General features: G+C 40.0%; 1 protein-coding gene across 6 annotated transcripts in view; it reads left to right on the top strand.

The window, feature by feature from the left end:
- The first annotated feature begins 586 nt into the window (after positions 1 to 586).
- LOC106088334 (uncharacterized) overlaps positions 587 to 8,435 on the top strand; it is a 200,752-nt gene continuing 192,903 nt past the window's right edge. Inside the window, exons 1-2 of one of the 6 annotated variants that reach the window (XM_013253799.2) lie at positions 587 to 751; positions 2,634 to 2,995. The gene's annotated coding sequence lies outside the window, so the exon portion shown is untranslated. Of the gene's footprint in view, positions 752 to 785; positions 2,996 to 8,435 lie in introns of those variants that run through there. The other 5 variants (XM_013253797.2, XM_013253795.2, XM_013253796.2 and 2 more) reach the window with 5 other exon arrangements.

The following is an 8,435-nucleotide window of genomic DNA, read 5'->3' as shown; positions in this document are numbered from 1 at the left end:
CACTCATACAGAATGACCGAAAGAGCGTTTGACTTAAATGTAAGATTTTTGGGGATATGTATGAATCTGACATCCGAATTAGGAGACGGGTATACGGAGTTCACAACAAACCCCGTTATTAGGGTTTATCTTCTTCGGGACAAAATAGCATCCAAATTAATAATAAAATATTTTAGTAACAGTGAATTTTGCCACCAAAAAATGTGTCTGGCAACTGCATGGTAGGAATCATTATAAACGTCAAAATCATTACAAACGTCAGAACGGCAACACTACTTGTAGTGGAACAGAACAAACAAACATACACACCGATTTAGTGTTGTTAGCACACATTTGTTCAGACAATAGTCAAACATGTGCTTGGTCAGAAACAAAAGGCACAGAAGAGAATAGTCTGTGCTGTGCGGCACCATGTGCTAGTTTGGACGTAAGAGAAGACATGGGAAAATGCTTTTCTCTTAAGCTGATTTGAGGAAAATACTGGGAAATTGTGACGGCAACATCAACATCAGTTTCAGCATCCTCGTGTGTGTCTGTTGTGCCTCACAGATGTTCCATCGATTTTAGTTCGTGTTGGATGCTTTAAGCGAAACGTTGTTGTCGCGCGACAATGCTCCAATGATACGCGTCGTGTCTCTTGTACTTCAACACTGGAATCTAAATTTCACGCAACAACGACGAGCCATTCGACAAGACACAAACAAGTCAAGCATTTAAGATCATTGCTCGTTGCAAAATTAATTAAAATTCTGTAAGTGTTCGTGTGTGTACGTGTGAAAAAAGTTTGCGGGCGCATTTATGTCTGTGGGTGTTCATGTGTGCGTGTGAAGCAATGCAAGTTGCATTCCTTGAGGGGACACACAACCAGAGAAGAATTGCCATAGAGAACCATCCATGGGTTGGATGATACAGTGAATGTGGCGTCAAGTGAATTAGACAAACATTAAAGCGTCGCACTCATAGCGTCCCTTAGATGGTGGCACCTTCAAGGTTGACTTTGCAGTTGCTTTCACAAGTTACGAACAAGAAGCCTAAGTTCAAAACAAACAAGAAAATTGTCTGTGTGTAGGTTGCGGTTCATAATGGTGATAGTATGCAAACATTTCCATGTCCCTACAGTTTTTTTCCCCTTGTTGAATCACATTGAACCGTTACTCGCTCGTTGGTTTGTTTGAAAGTGCCAATGTTTAGTGAACGCATTTGAAAGCAAATACAACAACAACAACAATAAAAGCTTTTTGGCCGGCAGCTCGAACAAATTCTTTCGAAATTACGTCGCGTGCTAATATTTCGCGTAGGGAGAATGAGAGCGAAACTATCTCAACATTTTCGGATTCTTGGCCTGTTTATCTTGAGTGTGGCTGGCAGGCGGGCTGAGTGTGTGTTGTCGGTCGGTGGCGTTTGGTGGGCTGTGTGTTGTGTAGTGCCTTCATAATCGATGGCGTATTTTTAGTAAATTGTGAATCTCAACGCGCCGCGACATTTTGACGACATCGCATTTTGGGTTCAAAAAGGAAGAAAGAAAGATAAAGGAAAATAAAAAACAAACAAACGAAAATAAACCCAAAACGAATTGAATTTTCATTTTATTCGAAAAGGCAACAAAATCAAAGTGGAGCGGAATATTATGCATCTGCAGTTCTTCTTTTTTTGCTCATCTTGGAATTGATTTATTTATACGTGCAGTTATTTGCTACCCTCCCATATGTATAAAAAATGTATATGGGTATTTTTTGAAGATTTATTTTAAACACACACACACACACCCATTTGTGTGTGTGCGACTTGGTGTGCAATGGAAATGTCTCGTTGTGTGTGTTAAAGTGCTAAAGTTTTTGTATAAATCATAGCGAAATTCATTAAATAAATGTACAAATATTTATGGGAATTAATTCAAAAGTGACCACAAGAAATAATGAAAGTGTAAATAAATGAATTTATTGCCGAGAAAGCACAACGACAACGACGACTACATCTCAAAGAAAAAGGCACAGTTTAAAGGCTTTCATTCTTTCACAATTCCAAAATCTGAGCATCTTTTCTTATTCACACTCACATAAGTGAGCAACGACGACACACTCCCCTTCTGCCCCACAGCGACCTTCTAATGCTTACAGTGTGCATGTGTTTATGTGCGTGCGTGTGTGTGTGCTGTACATAATAAATAAATATATAAATAAATAAACTACATAAATATTTATATCACACACTCAGCTTGTCTGTGACATCTCAACGGCTGGCTGCATGTATGTGTGTGTGTGTGTGTGTGCGTGTGTTTGGCTATGGCAAAAATATGTCTGTGCGTATGATTTTTTAATGGGCGAGTGTGAGTGCCACCAGTCTTATTGGCATCATTTCTCAGATTCAGAATCTAGTTCAAGTGCCAACGAAAAATAATAATGTGAAGAAAAAGTCTATGTCGAAGAGCCGCCACATAAAAAACAGCGACCAAAAAGAAGAAAAGAAAAAAAAAAAAAAACAACAACAAAATATAATCAACAAAAAAGTGTGAAGAAATAAATAAATACAAATAGCAAAACGTCTGTCGCTTCAATTTCCCCTTACCTCCAAGACTGAGCAGTGGGCACTCATTACATTTGTATGACATTAAATGCTAATCTATGTCCTCGTAGGAATGTTTGTATGCGTGTGTGTGTGTAAGGGTGGCTCTCACTTTTGTGAATGAATGACCTCAGCACAATTCAAAGATTGAATAAAATAAAAATCAGTGCACCTGCTGCCAATAAACGAACGCCATCTATGCCATTACATTTCCTTTGGCTAGCAAAAGCAACAACAACAACAACTTATACAACGACATTAACATCAATGCTCAAAAGACCTTGTGAGACATACCGGCGAAATCATTAACCCGCACACTAAGTGGCGTTATTGCTCAAATACCATATCAAGACCACGAGAACAACAGCAACAGACAGCAAAAGAGAGGGAGAGAAAGAGAACGCTTCCCTTACTGCACCGGATGGAATCTCGGGTATGTCAACTATTCAATGCTGAGTAGGTCCCCCATGTTGGGTACTTTTGTAAATGTCTCTGTAGTAGTGGCCCATTGAATGACTTTGATACAGTTTTGCACTTCCTGACCCACTGCAGTCACAGTCACAGTCGCTGTTGCATTCAATTGTATTGAGTTGAGTTCAGGAAACGGAAATGCTTAAATTAACTTTTAAATGCTTCTCACAACTTCATCCCAAGGCTGCGGCGATGGCATTTTAAAAGTAAATGAAAATCGTTATTGAATTTTCCCCAACTATTGGATAAGTCATTGAGGTGAACAAAGGGTAGGAGTATTTTATTGCGGAAAAGAAAAGTTGTAAGTTGTTAAGTGCTCTGAGGATAGTATAAATAAACGATTTCTTTTGGAAGAATAGAAAATGATTTGAAAACCATTAAAAATGCAAAGCACGATGGGCCACCGCAGCTCAGAGCCAAGCATGGCAGCCTTTGACACTGAAGGCCTGGGTTTAAATTCCGTCGAGAATAGCAGAAGGAAAACTTCACAGCGGTGATTATCCCTTCCTAATGCTGGCGACTCTTGTGAGGTATTTACCTTAGGTAATCATCCGTCTAAATTTCGCTACTAAGAGGTGTAGCTCTGTGGCAAGTAGTTCTGATTCGGCAATAAAAAGGAGGTCGGTTATCATTGCGTTGCATTAGACAGCACTCATTGATATGAGAGAAGCATCACTGCAGTTTAGTAATGTTATTTTCAAGGACAAGTATTATTAGGCATTGCCTATTTTCTTAAATTAAGCACATAAAAGCGTGGAAAGTTCACGGCCCGGCCGAATCTTATATACCCTCCCCCATGGGTGGCTTTCGTCAAGGTGTTTGCCCGATTTTTGGACCGATTCATGCTGTACTTGATTTGGATGTTGGAGACCATTGTGGAAGTCATTGAGCCAAATTTCAGCCAAATCAGATAAGATTCGGCAGTTCGGCTTATATATGAGCTATATCAGGCTATAAACCGATTTAGGGTATACTTCTTCCAATAAGACGAAACAAAACACTTATTGCAAAATTTCAGCTAAATTGGTTAATATTTGCTCACACTAGAGTTTATGAATCGATTTAGACCATACATGTCACAGTGGTTGGAAATCATTACCAAACACCTCGCGCAATATTTCAGCAATAGCGGACGAGAATTACGCCTTCGTAAGGCTCAAGAAATCAAGTTCCAAGATTGGTTTATATAACAACTATACTAAAACATGGACAAATTTGTCTCATTACGACTGTCTGGCTCTCGAAAGCATGCTAACTTTCGAAGCCACCCGCTTCAAATTTTGCACAAATACTTCTTATTAGTGTAGGTCGGTTGGGATTGTAAATGGTCCATGTTTTGGTATAGCTGCCATATAAACCGATCTCGGGTCTTGACTTCTTGACCCACTAGAGGGTACAACTCTCATCCGATTTGGCTGAAATTTTGCACGAGGTGTTTTATTACGACTTCCAGTAACTGTGCCAAATATGTTTCAAATCGGTCCATAACCTTATATAGCTGCAATATAAACCGATCGGGGATCTTGACTTCTTGGGCCTCAAGGGGGCGTAATTATTATCCGATTTGGCTGAAATTTTGTACAACGGCTCCTCCCACAACGTCCAATATACGTGTCAAACATGGTTAGAATCGGTCTTTAGCCTGATACAGTTCCGATATAATCCGATATCCCTTTTTTACTTCTTGAGGCCCTAAAAGGCAAAATCCTTATTCGTGGTCTCCAACATTCAATTCAATTAGCACAATTCTTTTCTTTTATCCTTTGTTTGTCTAAAAAGAGATACGGAGAAAGAACTCGACAAATGCGATCCATGATGGAGGGTATATAAGATTCGGCCCGGCCGAACTTAGCACACTTTTACTTGTTAATATTTTTATTTTACGGTCGGCCATATGTTTTGATTACTGTGGGCATTTTTTACAAATGAAGTCCAGCTAAAGAACATCTGAAATTATGTTGAAAGAGAAGATTTTAATTTGTGGAATATTACTGAAATGAAATTATCTGTTCAACAGATCCTTGAACGCATAGACAGTGTGGGTGGATGTATTTCAAACTATTTTTGAGTTTGATATCCCTGCAAAATTAATAAAACTCTGCAGGATGACACTTGCTGACACACGTTCCTCAGTGAGAATTGGAGAGTCTCCCTCCGAACCATACAATACCAAACGAGGTTCATGGCAAGGAGACAGCTTAACGTGTGATTTATTTAATATCCCGCTGGTGAAGATTATTCGAGATGCAGATGTGAATATATATGGCACACTACTCACAAGACATCACATGCTGCTTGCCTATGCCGACGACATCGATATCATGGGTCGGCCACTGCAGCCTTTGAAAAAATTGAAAGGGAATCACGATGGTACACGCAAACCGGGAAGGCCAGAATGATATTGAGAGGTTGAGTGGTGAAGACACCTCGAACCTTATTATCAGAAATCATGGAAGATGCATAGAAGATCGAGGTGCTTGGAATTATTTTCAAAGTTCAGCTAAGGAACAAATGTTCTGTCAAAGCCAATTAAAGTAAAGCATTATATCATCAGGACTATCAGTGCTTTCATCAAGCAGTTGGGTCAGTCGAGTGGAGTATGCCGTTGTTGTGTTTTCAATGTCCAACTTTCGGGCAGTGTCAGATAGTGCTCTTCTCGCCATACTCAACTTGGTATTCTCTCTCTAGACGCTCGAAGAAAATATCCTTGGTCTGCTCGTCATTGTCTTCCGTCGGGGCATGGACACAAATAAGGCTGATGTTGGAGAATTTGGCTTTTATGTGGATTTTGACTAGCCTCTCATCCACTGAAGTAAAGCTGGAGACATGGTGTATCAGTCTCCGACTAACCACAAATCCACAACCAAATTCATGCCTCGTGTTATGGCAGCTATAGTACAGTTCGTCACATTTTGGTGTTGCCATGACGCCATTTCCGGTCCATCGAACTTTCAGTAAGGCGGTAATATCTGTCTTGTACTTTCCCAATACATCCGCTAGTGCTTATACTGCACCTTCTCTATAAAGAGTATGGACATGCCAGGTGCAGATCCGCAAATCATGGTCTTTTTTTGCATCCCTCATTTGCGTGTGTCTTTAACGTTAGGGTAGTTCGTTTTTTTTATACACACCACCGAAGGTTGGGGTATATTCATTTTGTCATTCCGTTTGCAACACATCGAAATATCCGATCCTCCGATTTAGGGGTCATAGGCCCATAAAATTCACATTTATTATACGATTTTGCTGAAGTTTAACACAATGTGTTGTCTTAGAACCTTACACATCTTTCTTTAATTGGCCCTGATCATTTCAGATTTGGATATAGCTGCCATATAGACCGATCTCTCTATTTAATGTTTTGGGGCCATAAAAGGCGCATTTATTGTCCGATGTTGCCGAAATTTGTGACAGTGAGTTATGTTAAGCCCTCCGATATGTTTCTTCAATATGGCACAGATCGGTAAAAATTTGGATATAGCTGCCATATAAACCGATCTCTCGGTTTAAGGTTTTGGGGCCATAAAAAGCGCATTTATTGTCCGATGTCGCTGAAATTTGAGGCAGTGAGTTGTGTTAGGCTCTTCGACGTCCTTCTTTAATTTGGCTCAGATCGGTCCAGATTTGAATATAGCCATATAGACCGATCTGTCGATTTAAGGTTTTTGGGCCCATAAAAGGCGCATTTATTTGGGACAGTGAGTTGTGTTAGGCTATTCGACAGTTTTTTGCAACTTGGCTCAAATCGGTTCAGATATAGCTGCCGTGTAGATCGATATCTCGATTTAAAGTCTTGGCTCCATAAAAACACATTTATTAGCCGATTTCACTGAAATTTAACACAGTGACTTATGTTAGGCTTTTCCTTGTCGTGTATGGTTCAGATCCGTTTTTTTTTTTTTCAGATATAACTACTAAAAAGACCAATATTTTGTTATACACAATTGAACAATGACTTGTACTTATTAGTATTTGGTCCAGATCAGAACATATTTCGATATAACTGCCATGGGACATAAGGTATGCAATTTTCACCGGATTTTGATGAAAGGTGGTGATGGGTATATATGTATACCCGAGGTGGTGGGTATCCAAAGTTCGGCCCGGCCGAACTTAACGCCTTTTTAGTTGTTATTCTTTTGTTTCTTACAGTAATTCTCATATTAGGTTGCCTAAAAAGTAATTGCGGATTTTTTAAAAGAAAGTAAATGCATTTTTAATAGAACTTAGAATGAACTTTAATCAAATATATAATTGCCATTTTGTTCGATAACCTTTTGCCATCTTCCTGGCAAATTTAGTATTCCACGCTCATAGAACTTCTGGCCTTTATCTGCAAAAAAACTGAACCAAGTGCGATTTTATAGCCTCATCATTGCAAAGATCGAAATAAATGGTAGACTGATGGTGCAAGGTCAGGGCTATATGGTGGATGCATCAAAAGTTCCCAGCCAAGCTCACTCAGTTTTTGGCGAGTGACCAAAGATGTGAGCGGTCTAGCGTTGTCCTGGTGGAATATGACACCTTTACGATTGACCAATTCTGATCGCTTCTCCTTGACGGCTGTATTCAATTTGTCCAATTGTTGACAGTAAACATCCGAATTAATCGTTTGGTTCCTTGGAAGCAGCTCAAAATATACCACACCCTTCCAATCCCACCAAACAGACAGCATAACCTTCTTTTGGTGGTGGTTTGAGCTGGTTCACAATGCTTGGACCATGATCGTTTTCGACTAACGTTGTTGTAAACAATCCATTTTTCATCTCCAGTTAAGATTCGTTTTAAAAATGGATCGAATTCATTGCGTTTAAGGTGCATATCACAAGCGTTGATTCGGTTTGTTAAATGAATTTCTTTCAATATATGTGGTACCCATATTAAAATTGACGCCAAACAAATAAATGTAAACAAAATTTCGCGCACTTTTTTTCTAAAGCAAGCTAAAAGTAACAGCTTATAACTGACAGAAGAAAGAATGCAATTATAGAGTCACAAGCCGTTGAAAAAATTTGTCAACGCCAACTATATGAAAAATCCGCAATTACTTTTTGCGCAACCCAATAATTTTTCGAGGGCGTGCTACTGCCCCAGCGCCCCAACCGCATGGGTTTTGTGGGATGGCAAGTGTATCCCTTGATGTCGCGAACCGCTTGCTGCAAGATCTGATGCTCCTCTCCAGCCTCTCCCAATCTATGAAGGCGCCAATAACACGCCATGTCATCTCGAGTTTCATTGGTACTCACAACAAGAGCCAGTGCCACCTGCTCCTCTCCCCTCGAAATCGCTGTCCGCGGCCGCATTTGCAGCTACTTCGCATAAAAACGAAGCTTTCCACCAACCGCAACATGCGGACGCGCCCGGTAGCTTTCAGCTACGCTTCCCGTGATAACCATGGACAC

This window comes from Stomoxys calcitrans, chromosome 4, assembly GCF_963082655.1.
Source record: "Stomoxys calcitrans chromosome 4, idStoCalc2.1, whole genome shotgun sequence".
In the NCBI taxonomy this organism is placed as follows: Eukaryota; Metazoa; Arthropoda; class Insecta; order Diptera; family Muscidae; genus Stomoxys; species Stomoxys calcitrans.
Note: the sequence above shows the minus strand (reverse complement) of the source record. Positions and strands in the feature narration are given on the sequence as shown.